Below are 14,674 nucleotides of genomic sequence, written 5' to 3' on the forward strand. Positions count from 1 at the left end.
AGATTAAAAAGTTTTACAGTTTTTCTCAAATGCTAAAACATGTCACAAACGTTACCACCAGGTCCCCCAATGGCCAAACACAACACCCTTCTCTAAAGCTACATAAACACAACCACACCTTCCCACTGCAAAACTCAAACTCCCACACCAAGAGAGCAGCTCGAAGCTGTCAAAACTGTAAACACTATACACAGCATTACACACTACAGCAAAACAATTGAAAACACAATGCTCAATTTGTGAGAAGGTTCTTTGGTTCATAACTGCCAATGCATATTTTTATAAACTGTACAGTAACGGATCGTCATAGAACCCTGCAGAGGATTAGGCATTTAGATTTGTGAGTTTCACATGAAGACTATAAATCTATAAAAACATCCTGCATGTACGTACACTACTGTAACACAACTCAATGCAAAAACAGAATCTATCGCACACAACAGTACTCTCGGAAACATGATCAGGGTGTGAAGTCTTTTTTATTGTCTACACGGTCATTTTACAGTATTACACACAGTCACTGTGCGGCATCATGTCGCCGAGCTGCATTGGGCCACATCACCTCATCCACATCACAGGCTATATTGTCCCTTGCTAGGCACCGCGGGAAAAACGCCCTGGAATGGCGAATCCATCCCTGGAAGGCCTCCACTGGGATGTCAGCACAGGCCAGCTCCATTGCCCGTTCTCTCTTGTGTATGGCTGTCTGTCATACACCTTCCATCTCCATGATGAGAAGAACTCCTCTATAGGGTTCAGGAAAGGGGAGTAGGGTGGCAGACAGACGTTTAAAAAGTGGTCACTGTTGGTGGTGAACCACTCTCTGATTTGGTGTGTCTTGTGGAAGCGGACGTTGTCCCAAATGATCACATACATGTGATGTGCTAGCCAAGGATGGTGTTGTTGACGGTCCAGGAGGATGTCTTTTAGCTCCTCTAGGAAGGTGAGGAGACGTTGGGTGTTGTAAGACCCAAGGACAGCATGCCGGTGGACAAGCCCCTCCGTACCCATAGCTGCACAAAGAGTAATATTACCCCCCCCCCCCCCGTTGGCCAGGGACCTCAGTGATGGCTCTCTGGCCAATGATGTTACGGCCTCTTCGCCTTCGTTTCTGGAGGTTGAAGCCAGCCTCATCCAGGAAGAGGTACTCATGGGGTCTGGCCATCGCGTCCAACTGCATTATCCTCTGTGAACATGGGAAAGCGTACAGGTGTTCAGAACGGTCAATCAGGTAGCACAGTATTGTCCAGAAGTAATGTAGGCCACTAAGCAACACAGTATGTCCACTAACTGTACTGTGGACATGGATGTATACGTACTTGCACATACTCGTAACGTTGTCCTATGTGTCGCGCAGAGTTGCGCTCAAAGGGAACCCTGTAGACCTGTTTCATCCTCATCTGTTGGCGCCGGAGAACTCGGTCTATTGTGGACACGCTGACAGCATCAATGTTCTCAAAGTTTACATTATCTGCAATGACTTTGTCTCTGATCTCTCGGAGTCTAATGCAGTTGTTCTCACGGACCATATCTGCAATGAGGGTTTCTTGTGCCGCTGTGAATATGGCAACCCTCCCACCTCTATGTGGCATTCTTTCAGCTCTAAAGAAAGAAACATGTGTTGTCAATTGACTGATTTATATGTAAAACTACATGTAAGGTAACAGACCACTTTCACAGGCCTGTAAAACTGTAGTGTGACAAAGAAAGCAATAGCGTACTATACCTGTTGTGTTGTCTAAATGCCTTGATAATGGTGGCCACGGTGGACCTACTCAGGTTTGGATGTACTCTTCGTCCCGCTTCAGCCATTGTCATGCCATGGACAATGACATGATCAATTACTGTTGCTCGCATATCATCTGTTATGATGGTGCGAGGTTGTCTTCTTCTCCCACCTGGACCTTCTCCTCTCTCTTGTTGGCCTCCTTGTCTTCCTCCTCTACTCCGAACTCCTCTTCTTCTTCTTCTTCTTAGGCCTTCACCTCTTCCTCCTCTGATCTCAACCCCTCTTCCTCTTTGGCCTGCAGCTCTTCTCCTTCCGCACGCTCGAATGTCTTCATCCATTGTGATTGTTTGGCATCTTCACCAAACTATGCTTTCATAGGTGGGGTCACATCATTAGCAACAGGTGTCTTCAATTTTGAGTCGTTGTGTGTAGTGACTGACGCCAGGTGTGTTCCCTGTGTTCACAGATTGGTGACTGTGGCAAGCATTTTGCATCACATGGGCTTTCATTTGAGAATATGAGCAGAGTTGTTTTGCAACATGTGTTTTGGCAAGGAAAAATGTGTTTAGATTTATGTAGTGATGGCCAAATGAAGCTTTCCGAAGCACTGAAGCTTGTATTGAAAAACGGTTCATTACTCGAAGCTTTTCAACACAGTCCTCTCCGGTGACATCTGGTGGTGAAAATTTTGAAGAGCAGCTTGAATCTGCAAAATAAAACGGACTGCTCAATTATCACTGCTCACTCAAGAGTGGAGTTCTCTCTGATATTGGGCCACCGTTCCGTTGCTTTGAACATGTAATTGGTTTTGTTTTCTCGATTGGGGGGCTGAAAAAAATGTAATGCGTATTTGCGTAATACATTTTGATCAATAAACTTTCCCTATTTAAACATGCACTATGGTGTGGCCTTTCTTTGCTCATAACTCCTTGATGTTGGTAAATACAATAAGTGAGCAATATATATAATATACATATGAGAATGCACAGCACATTATGGAGTATGCCCCTGCTGTGAAGTCCTGCCTCCATCTACTTGTCGTTTAATCACTGGACAGCTGGACAGGTTCATACAAAATATTAGATGAGGCCAATTGTCCTATACATATTTTTGACCTAGGGGTGGGATTGATTGTGAACTGGAAAGGGAAAATGCTTAGGGAGCTGAGTACGGCTGCATCGTCACTGATTTGTAGAATCATTTTTGATTCGATACAGGATCCGATTCAATTTGATTGGAATCTGGAAAGTTTTGCCTCAGTCAGAAATATTACAATTCTGATCATTTAACAGTATATATCCATAATTTCGTATCTATTAAAAGAAAGCTGACACATGTGAGACTTAATTAGAGATGTAAACAGAGAGTTATGAAACCTGCAGCTGCAGAAGCCAGCGGGGGAAAAAAGAGGCAAACACAGCGCGGACCCGACGACGCACCAAAATCTGACTCTGACGCGTCGGGTCCGCGCTCTGTGTTCACGTTTGTATGCAGAATCCGTAAACCTGCTCCCAGTTACTGTTTTAGCTGCATGGTGTTTGACGACATGTTGTGAGGTTTAACCTGAGATGCTGGCGTTTCAGGCATAATAACGTTAATTTACAAATCGACACGGGATTTTAATGAATCAATATCACTTTATTCAATTTAGCATGGATTGTAATCAGAAAGGCGATAATCAAAACCCACCCCTAATCAAGAACTTGCAAAGTAAAAACATGATCAATGTAAGGTAGCCCTTTTGTTATTTACATTTAAAAAGAGGATTAGTGTTACTGTGCGCTGGCTGAGTCTGTTTCTTTTCTTAGAAATAGTTTCTCCTGCCCTGGAGAAAATCCACTTGCATGGAACAGAAGAGGCTGTGGAGTGCAGGAACTACACTGCAAGCTGGTAGATATGCAGGTATTCCTGGGTCCTGCAGACTATCACCTAAAAACAATAAACAAAATGATTTTCTAAACTGTAGCAATGTAATGTACGTATAGTGTCAAATACATTTTTGTAGTCTTCATTAGCTTTAATTCACATGGAAGTGTTCCTAAAGTCATATGCTGTAATGATATTTACATTATGAAAACATGATTTTGGACATTTCAAGTTTTTCACTTCGGCAGATAAAATGAATTGAGCAAAATCAACTCAAAATATTCCCACACGCCAGAATGTCCTCTCTTCCTCGCTGGCTCCATATCTGTCAGTGGAATGATCACCTCTTCGCTCTCTGTCACCATCAACACACTCCACGAATCCCGTGGATGATTCACTTCCTTATATCCGTTTGAATCAGGTACCGAAGCAGTTATGTGCGTAATGAAGCTTCGGACGTCACTGGTCACGAAGCAAACGAAGCAAGCCTCGACACAGTGCTTCTGAACCAGTGTGTTGTTTTTTTCGACACACGCTCCGGAGCGTCAGCTTCAAGCGGGCCATCACTAGATTTACGAGTACAGAGGGTTGTGTTTTGTGAATTGTGTCTTCATGTGACATGTGTTTATGGTACTGGTATATGGTGGCTACATTTAGTAAATGTGTTTAGACTACAGGTCGGTGGTTCGATCCCAGGCTGCCTCCTGGCTGCATGCCAAATATCCTTGGGCAAGATACTAACCCCATGTTTGCCTACTGGTGGTGGTCAGAGGGCCCGGTGGCGCCAGTGTCCGGCAGCCTCGCCTCTGTCAGTGCGCCCCAGGGCAGCTGTGGCTACAATGTAGCTTGCCATCGCCAGTGTGTGAATGTGTGTGTGAATGGGTGAATGACTGAATGTAGTGTGAAGCGCTTTGGGGTCCTTAGGGACTAGAAAAGCGCTATACAAATGCAGGCCATTTACCATTTACTGGTCATTTGGGTTACAGGATGGGCTTTTGTGTTTTAACATTTGAGAAAAACTGTAATGCTTCTATTAATAACTGAAGTGCCATTTAATCTAGTTCACACTGCTCAGTGTGGAGATGTCTATGAAACATTATGGTTGAGGAAATGGAACGAGTGCCTGGGTCATTCCTACTATTCGGTGCCATTTCAGTGTGATCACTCTTCATCAAAAAATACAAAATTTTGAATTATTTTAACATTTCATCTAAAAGAGGGATTTTCAACCTATAAGAAAAATGTATTGGTCCAGCTAAGGATATTATATTATAATATTTTTTAAAATCAAAGTCTTTACCATGACGTGCCAAATGTCCACCCTGTTACAGGACATTCAATTTTCTATTAATAACTGTAGTTCCCCTATAACCATAAGGTTTTGTACACTTTATAGTGGAACAGGAAGTGCAGAAGACACACTTACCACACAGCCACCCTTCCAACTCAGATAACTTTTGATGAGGTTTCATGAAATGTTTACAGCACTTGAGTTACTCGCCACGGCCATCCTAAATGCTAAGAACACTAAACTTTAATTCTAAATTACGTAATTAACGTTAACCAGAAAAAACAAGCCAAAGTCGAGATGTTGCTGAGCTGACCTGTGGTATGCTATGTCTTCTAAAGCACGTATAATGTAAACAGAACTGGTCTTTGCACAGAAGCCTGTGGAGCTTCATAATTAACCTCAGTGTGTGAAGAGGACTCTCCATTTAATAATAGCTGTAATAAAATGTTATGGCCGACGGTGTTAAACGCTGCACTTGGGTCTAGCAGGGAAGATTTCAACTTTTCAATATGAATGAAGGCTGAAAACTGATTAGATTAATGTCTGATGATCTTTTCTGTGCTTCTTCAAGTTTGTAACACCAAACATATTAAAGGATGATGTAAGGCTCACAGGAAGAGTTTAATTAGACACACATTTACTATTTTCTTTATACTCTTTCTTTCTTGACATGTTTAATATGATTACTATCAGAGGAGAAAATGAACCTTGTGTATTCTAAAAACTTTTTTATTTAATCAAACTGTAATGTTGTTGAACTCTGACGGAAGTGTCTTTTAATCTTGTCAACAAATCCTTAATCACCTAAAGCTGCCATTTTATCATCTAGTAAAATGTTCCCTCTGCTTCTGTTGCACATCTCCCCGGACACTCTCTGCTTCACCAGCCCTGTGCAGGTGGTCCAACCCCTGCCTGCCTGCCTCCTTAAACTGGGGTGTTTAAATCTCTTTACCTCTGTTGTGAACTTCACACAAAGTTTGTGGTAACAAAATCAAACTGACGAGGATCTCGTTTGAAAAACACACACACTCACGAGACAAAATAAAAACAGACTGCTCAAAGCAAAAGCAGAGCCCTCACAGCTGGTAGTACAAACACAGTGACAACATGCGTATTAGATACCCTCAGTGCCAAAAGCATAAATATGAAAAAAATGTGATCACCAAGAATATCCTAAAAATGGCATTGAGGTGCGTGTTACAGTAAAGAAAAAAAAAAAAAAAAAGTAGCCAAATTTTCATCGGAAAATGTTGAATTTTAGTAAAAACAATACTCTGTAGTTTGATACTGTCGTTACAGACAAAGCAGATGTTTAAAGCCTTTGGACGCACATTTGAAACGCACTCATTCTCCTTATCAGCTGGAAACATTAAAGCCGTAAAATGACTTTTTCAAACGGATAAAAACTATTGAACAGCAGCAATGTTGAGCCTGTTCCAAAATTTGAATGTACATGTGTTGAAGGTGCGGGTCTTGTTGAATTATTAAACATACATTCTTTAATTTTTCGAGCCACGAAAACAACAACTTTTAATTTTCTTCTGCTTGAGTATCGGCCTCGGGTAGCTCTACTTATCATTGCTCAGTCAGTTGTCTGTTTGTGCTACTTTTTTTCAAGGAGCAGTGGATTATTGGTAAGGGTGACTTTATGTGTTTAGTTACTTAAGTGGAAGTACTGTGGATAGTTTTACCTTACATACATAGATCTACCAGTGCAGCTTCTGAGGTATCTGTTTACAAAATGTTATAATCTATTCAAAGGTTCTTTGCAATTTTACATTGATAAACATTATCCTTAACACATTTGGCCCACATAAAGTACTATGGCCATCACACGGTCATTTAGAATTGTTTAAATAACTCGTGTCTTAAGTCCTTCCATCAAACAGAAAATAAAAAAAATAAAAAAATAAAAAACATGGTTCACTTTTACATCACAAAATGTTAGAAATATAAGTCGTTCATAACAAACTGAAAGGCTGGGAGTTTAAAATGCATACCGATGGAAGCAGAAGTAGAAGACTATAATGTCTCAGAGCACACGGTGTCTATTATTGTGTAGACATGTATAAATAAGAGCTTAATAAAGATGCTTAATTTCTTAAGAAATAAACAGGTGGAGTGATCTTTATCAAAAGTGGATGTTGCATCTGTGGCTAAACCACTGTACCCAAAAAACTTTAAAAATCTACTGTGTGTGAGGCTGTGTAAGTAAAGCTTGCCCTTCACACCCACGTGTAATAAACCATTTGTTGGGGGTTGTGGATTTGACACCTCAGCATTGTGAAAGTGGGGAAACATGTTTCTGACTGTGCATAAGATTCCTCCTTACAACTTAGAATCTCAGTTCTAAATGAAATTCAGATGTTTTTTTAAGTATGGCTAATGTATTATTTGACTTCTAAGGCACACACACACACACACACACACACACACACACACACACACACACACACACACACACACACACACACACACACAGAGCAGCTAGACGAGGTAAAAACATTCCTGACTTTGTCTGTGATTTTTGGACAGCAACAACAACACAGAGAAGAAGAAGAGGGGGTCGTTTTACTACACATCATAAAAACGCAATCATTCATCTTCCAACTGTATCTTTCTGTTCTGGCTTTAGAATCATTGGTTGTTTACTGAACCGTACTTTGGGAGTCATACTGTTGTGATACTGAGGAGAAAAGGGTAAGGTTTGATAGACTAAACCATTACACACAAAACTTGAATAACCTAAAGAGTGTGTGAGACTGCTAGCTGTGTTGTTCAGCAATAAACTCATCTACAAATGTGTTAGTAAAGAGCGACTTGTACTTCTGTCCCATTAAGCAACGGTTTAACAAATTTCACTGCAAACTATAAAAGGAATCTGGATTTATATAGAACATAGTAGTGATGGATTAAGTGCAGGAAACACTAGTATAAGGTGTCTATTGAACAAATCTCCTTCAGCGTTCGAAATGACCAAAGTGAGGCCTACAGGCGTTTCTCTCAGTTGGTTGTGTTCAGGGAAAAAGCAGCTAAATACACTGAGACTGCTCCACATTGTTAGTGAGTTAACTCTGGATATCTGTAGGTTTTGTCAAACTTGGAGTGAACAAAAGCAGAAAAACAGTAAAAGATGCAGACAGTGAAAGTCTGGTTTATTTCATGAACACAATGAAACATTTTACAGTCCACAGAGCAAAGTAGCATACATGCTAAATAGATACACATAACACGGACAGTGAGAAGTAAAACTCGTCGTCTTACCACATGTTATATTCTGTAAACTTAAAATAAACCACAGAAATTAGAGTTTAGTGTTTTAAGTCATCTATTAAAAAACATGAGTCAACATTACTGAAGTGACGCTTTAACGATGCGTCTTATCACCGTGTTTATGATGATAAAACATGTTCTCTCGTTAGTAGATGTCAGCGCTGTCACTTGTCATGAAAATGTCCAGAGCCAGGGTTCCTCTTTAATTACCACTGATCATTAATAGGGTCACAAAAGATTTGTCACATTATCCCCATAAACCAAATGCTTTTATAGAAATCATTGTGATACAAATATTGAGATTCTTGATTCACAATGTGCACGAACTCAAAATCTTTAGAGGTTCATATTTATAAAGTATCGCAAATAATAAATTTATACCATGTGTGGTTTCTGCAGACAAAGCATAATGATACAAATCAGTTAGGAATCAAATTACATAATAAACATAAAGATACAACTGAGGTGTACTCAAGTACAGCATATAGCTAAATAAGCTGACATTATACTTCAGCCTGGTTACATAAACTTAAAAATGGTAAGTTGGATACAGGTCGGGCAGCACGGTGGCACGGTGGTTAGCACTGTTGCCGCACAGCAAGAAGGTCCTGAGTTCAATTCCAACATCAGGCCGGGGTCTTTCTGTGTGGAGTTTGCATGTTCTCCCCGTGTTTGCGTGGGTTCTCTCCGGGTACTCCGGCTTCCTCCCACCGTCCAAAGACATGCAGCTTGAGGGGATAGGTTAATTGGAAACTCCAAATTGCCATTGTGTGAATGTGCGAATGGTTGTCTGTTCCTGTGTGTTGGCCCTGCGACAGACTGGCGACCTGTCCAGGGTGTACCCCGCCTCTCGCCCTATGACAGCTAGGATAGGCTCCAGCGCCCCCCGTGACCCTGAAAAGGATAAGCGGAAGCGAATGGATACAGGTCTGTAGTTATTAAGACAGTAAGCGCTCAGGCTGAGATCTTGCACCTCCACATCTTGGCAAGATGTGGAGGAACCTCTCTTGTACTTCCTCCACATCTTGGCAAGATGTGGAGGAAGTACAAGAGAGGTGCAAGATCTCAGCCTGAGCGCTTACTGTCTTGCACACCGGCAAGATGTGGAGCTTCAGGGGAAATGAACGCACATTTGAGGAAGTGAGACATTTTTATGTACTGTCCCACAGCCTGTGTGTCTTCTCCATTATCAATTAACCTCTCCACGATGAAGTTGTCTGTCTTCTTGTGCATCTTGGGAATCGGTATTAATATATTGTTTTCATTATTAGGGACATTTTTCAAGAGAAGCATCTAAAATATAAATGCGAATTTGACTGCATGTTTTTTCCCACCCCACATAGCCTGGACTGGATTCTGTAGAAGTACAGAAGTCAACACCAATGATGTCGAGAAGGTGAATTTGGAAATTTCTCTGGAGGTATGGGAGATAATCTTGAAGTAATAATAATAATAATAATAATAATAAAATATGATAAGTTACACGTGAATTGTGTAGTGTTCATCTATAAGTGTTTAATGTTAATCAAGAAAGTGCAGCTCTTTGCAACCTTAAAAGACAAACTGTAAAAAAATATATTGTGAAAAGTTAGTGTGCTGCATTTAAAATCACACTTCAGTAAAAGTACAGATGCAGATTTACGTGTCTAGTCTTGCCTGCATATTTATAATCTCTTTTAAAAAAAAATTATTTTAACAGACACTGTGTGGAAGCTATGTTAAAGGATGCATGTGGAGTCAATATCACCTTGACCACTGATTTTTAGCTCCTTTAACATTTATTTTTGTCGTTCAGCTTCCTGAGAAGACTTTCCTTTTCAACTGGACTCCAAATAAGGTAAGCAGTAGGCTAAGTGCTTAGGTAGTTATCCTTGACATGTGTTTCCTCTGTATCGCGCCTCCATTTCAACCATGGCGACCTCTCACACATGCAGTAGCGGTTTTTGAAACGGGTGACGTCATGCCAGCGCATATCGGGAATGTCATAGGCACCGATTGGTTTTCTATCACCCATTTGCTGGGAGTAAGGGCACCCTCCGTTTGCGAGGTGCGCCTGCTGCACAGAGAGGAGAGGGCGTGATCCTCGGGTTGGGGGGTGGGTGTTCATACTGGAGTGCAAAATTAAACCCAATGGAAGACGGACAAGAAAAGTTCAAAGCCATCAGGTGCTCAGTTTAGAAAAAAGAGAAAAGAAACGAGCAAAAGATACGGATAAGAAGATGTGTCATTGGATAATGGCAGGTCATCCTGAAACAATCAGAATACTTTATTAATCCCTAAGGAAATTATGTGGGTTATAGTTGCTCCAAGAAGAAATGGTAAAAATGGTAACAGTAACAGACTAAACTCCAAACAATACCTTATGTTACAGATTTTACACATTTAAGAAATAACACTAACATATAAAAATGCACAAACATTTGGTCCACAGCATGCAAGGTACTACTGTCCTTTTTTTAGCATGCACTGGTTTTTTCTTACCGGTATGTGAAAAACAGGATGTGGAGACCTGAAGTAATTTTTTTCCCCCTACTGCTTGTGATCCTGTTCTCTTTCTCTGGTCTTTACATCCTGTGTTCACTGATTACTAATTCTTTCCCCTTTGTCCGTTTTTTTGCTCTATTGTCTAAAGGTGAGCAAAGATGCCCAACGGATTTACTTTACCAAATGGACCACCCCAGCCTTGCCATAATGGTCTATTTGATTCAGCTTTTATTGTTTATTTTATTTTTTATTTTCACTTGCTAAATATGGGACAGACTTGACTGAGGAAAAGAAAGGGGAGAAAGAAAGAGGGAAAGAAAAACAGCGAAGAAGAGGGACGGGGATAAAGGGCAAAAAACAACAAAATAAGCAGACAAAAAATACATATATCAATCACCTGGATCACCTGTTGAGAAAGAAAAAAGAAAATAAGAAGAAGAAAAAGAGAGTAATAGAATAAACAACATCACGATGATCTATGGGAATATAACAGTAAATACTAACTATTAAACACAATTGTGCAGCACGTAAGATCGACACAGCATGCATTTATTGACATGAATGTTAATTATTGCTGCCTAGCAATGGTAGTGACTCTGAAAACGGAGTGAATGAGAATCGATAAGGAATTTTATTGGTGGGCGATCTCGATGATGGGATTGGATTTACTAAAGTCTTATCAATTCTTATCCTTTGTGAGGAAATCAAACTGTAACTGAGGTGCAGAGGTAAATTAGAATAGAACAGTCATTGTTGTATTTTGTCATGTTTCTCAGGTCTTTGTCTGAATTTCTACGAACATTATTGCTAAGGATTGTCTTATTGCATTGGAGTCACACTGGGTTAAATATGTACACTTGGGTTTTAAGGGGTATTTATTATTTTCTTCTTTTTTTTTGGGTTGTATGGAAGCCCCAAACGCAATTTCATTGTTCTTGACAATGACAATAAATAAATAAATACTAAATAAATACTAAACAGTCCTTTAGTGTCATTATACATGGACAGTGAATATTCTATGACTTAGTAATATTGTCAAGTGTATTAAATCCAATAAATATATGTGTTTTTTGACTCTTACAGCATCTGATATTGAAGCTGAAGTTGATCTGTAATGAAATCCAAGTCATAATAGCCGCATGCCGTGCAGTGAAGACACACCTCGAAGAATTCATGGCTGAACTCAAAACCTCTTTCCATGTAAAGATGATCTTTGTCAACACAACCACGTTCAAGTGAGTTCTTTTTCCTTCCCCTTTAAAAAAAGTTTTGACTTAGCAGTTCAGTGATACGTGTTCACTTTGTGCATGTGTGTTACTGAAATATTTTCTTTTTTACTTATTTCCAGTTATACTAAATTACTCGTGCTACTTCACTTGAGCATTGGGAAGTGAAGGTTACACTTCCCTATGCTCAAGTGAACAATTAAAAGCATTGCCTAATATTTTGCACATATCTGTTTGTATCAAAACAGCTCTGACACTTTACGCCACAGCGATGAATCCTCTGGTTGTTTCCTGTGGTGTCCTGGATGCGGGCAGCTGCTCCTCTGGCTGCTGTTGGTTCTCTGGAGATCGGGCTTTCTTCGGAGCATCCTGCAAAAGCTCCATCAGATTTGGTGCACCTGGAGCCCACGTCAGCGCCTTGTGCTCTTTGTTGTGTTCCTCGTGCTGTTTCTGATTACTTTCTGTTGCTTCTTGAGGAATGCTGTCCTGCTGAGAGAGTGCAGCTGTCATGGGGGCATGTGCTGGTGTGCAGCAATCTTTAGATGTACAGTATGTGTCAAAGTAACGTTCACATGAATGTAGGATGGAAAGTTCCCCAGCAATGTCATTATTCACTTCAGTTTGAGACTGGTTATGACCACCATTATACATCCATCTGTTCAACTAAAACTCCTAAAACATTAATGATTCAATTGAGTTACTTGCCTTCATTTACTTTGCAATGTTTGCTGTGGTAATTTCTCTCCCGGTCATACAAATGAGTACTTGTGTTGCAAATGTTCCTGCTGGTGAAGGAGTGTCCTTTACATTATGGTAGTGTTGAGATTATTCTGTTATCATATGTTACCTTATATATGTAACCAAAGTAGTTGAATTATGATAACAGCTGTAGGACATATATTATCCTTTAGTTTAGATGGTGTGCTGTGTATGTAGTTTAGTCCTCATTATACTTTTGAGTTAAAAGAACATAATCATTTTGTAGTTCATTAGATAAGGGTGCATCACTCTGTATCCTTGATCGGCTGTGAATGTCTTACACGGTTTTCTTGACATGCTTTACTGCTGAATCATAAAAAGAAGGATTGTATGCAGGAGACTCTGTGTGGAGGGCCTTGTGCTGCTGATAATGGAAGAAACAGACCACATCCCATACCCCCACCTTTTTCAGAGAGCAGAAAGACAGGGAGCCGAGGTCATAACTTAGGCGCCGTGTGAGAGACAGAATGTGAATGTTTAGGCTTTTATGACTAGTGGGGGTCGACAGAAGCGTATAAGAGGCTGTGAAACCCGTCACCATTTCGAGATTTGCTGTGACCCTCTTCATGCATGTCTCCCCATCATGATGGCTTATGCTCATAAGTATTGAATTGTATGGAAATAAATGATTGTTGATTGAGCATTTATACACCGAGTATTGTCCTTCCTTCAGCCCAAAGATTAAAAGAATTGGGAAATTTTAACAGTAGCCATGTTCATCCTCCATTTTTTGTCCACCTGGACACTTACTGTACTTTACCCTAACCTGTTTCAGGGAGCATAACACATGTTTATCTGTTTTGCACTGAAAAAAAGTGTTTTTTATACACCTCATATTAATTAAAAAAACAACAAACAGTTCAGAGTAGTCACTGTGACTGTTAGGATTTTAGGATAGGATATTGAATTCTAATATACACCATAAGTAAAACACTTATTTATTCACACCATGCCTCTTTGAGACAAGAAAACAGGAAATTAAAATGAATCAAGCCATAAAACTAATATCTCTGTGATTAAACTTTGAAATAAAGAGGCTGGATAATTGGCAAACAATTGGCCACTCGCTCTTCATTTCTGGTGGTTTGACAGAACATTTGGTGCAGTGGGAAAGTTTTAATATTCTGAATAAATATCAAATAAAGGTCCTGCTTTGAATTAACAGGTGTAAAAAGTCAGAGCCATTGAAACTATTATGAATTCTTTAAATCAGTTTCTTCCACTCGTACAGGTTAGTCCAGTTTATACTAATGCTATACTTATATATAAGTATACAATCTGCTGTAGTTAATAAAATGAATCTAGATGCGGTGTAGCAAAAGCTAAGGTAACACTGGCCAATAAGTTATTCTTAAAGGTGTGGTGGGTTTTGACACTGGTGTCTTGTCACATGTAATTGGATGTAGTGTAGCAGGTGAGACTCGGCATACCTGAGAAATGTGCCAGAAATCTGTGAATATGTTTACTGTCAGGGCCACAGCCAACAGTAATATAAAAATGCCATCATGGGAATTACGAAAAAAGGAATCTTACACTAGCTGGAACACCAACTAGTAATCTATAGAGACCAACACTGGACTTTCCCCTGCTACACTGACAGACAACCTTTAAGCTCAAAAACAGGCCTTACAGGAAAGAACAGAGAAGCCTCAGACAAGCCAGTCCTCTATGTCCCAATCTGACTCAAGATAAGTGACAACGAGGGAGTCTGCACAAGAAATTTAAAAGACAATTCCTTAAATATAAAACAGTAAAACCAATGCCACAAAGGTTTGCTGCCAGGTGGAGCTTTATAGTCAGAAAGGCCCAGATGAGTTGCTAACTACCTTACTGATACTGCCAGGAATCTTGGAGTTTTCATGGATAGTTCCTTCAAACTTGACAAACAGGTCTCTACAGTGGTAAAAACTAGCTTTCATCAACTACGCCTAATTTCTAAGGCTAAACCCTACATACCACACAAAGATATGGAGAAACTCATTCATGCTTTCATTATGTCAAGACTGGACTATTGTAACTCACTCTACTTGGGTCTACAATCTTCTC

General features: G+C 40.1%; 1 long non-coding RNA gene and 1 pseudogene across 1 annotated transcript; one reads left to right on the plus strand and one right to left on the minus strand.

The window, feature by feature from the left end:
- Nucleotides 1-659: 659 nt before the first annotated feature.
- Nucleotides 660-1,903, minus strand: LOC146647018 (uncharacterized; annotated as a pseudogene).
- A 7,392-nt stretch (nucleotides 1,904-9,295) lies between these two features.
- Nucleotides 9,296-13,201, plus strand: LOC146647019 (uncharacterized). Its single transcript, XR_014908705.1, has 4 exons — nucleotides 9,296-9,579; nucleotides 9,955-9,996; nucleotides 11,727-11,878; nucleotides 12,118-13,201. It is a non-coding gene; the product is annotated as an uncharacterized LOC146647019 (long non-coding RNA).
- Nucleotides 13,202-14,674: the final 1,473 nt, after the last annotated feature.

The sequence above is a fragment of the Rhamphochromis longiceps genome, linkage group LG19, assembly GCF_057381845.1.
Source record: "Rhamphochromis longiceps isolate RC_006_pf linkage group LG19, R_longiceps_female_GT1.1, whole genome shotgun sequence".
Lineage (NCBI taxonomy): Eukaryota > Metazoa > Chordata > Actinopteri > Cichliformes > Cichlidae > Rhamphochromis > Rhamphochromis longiceps.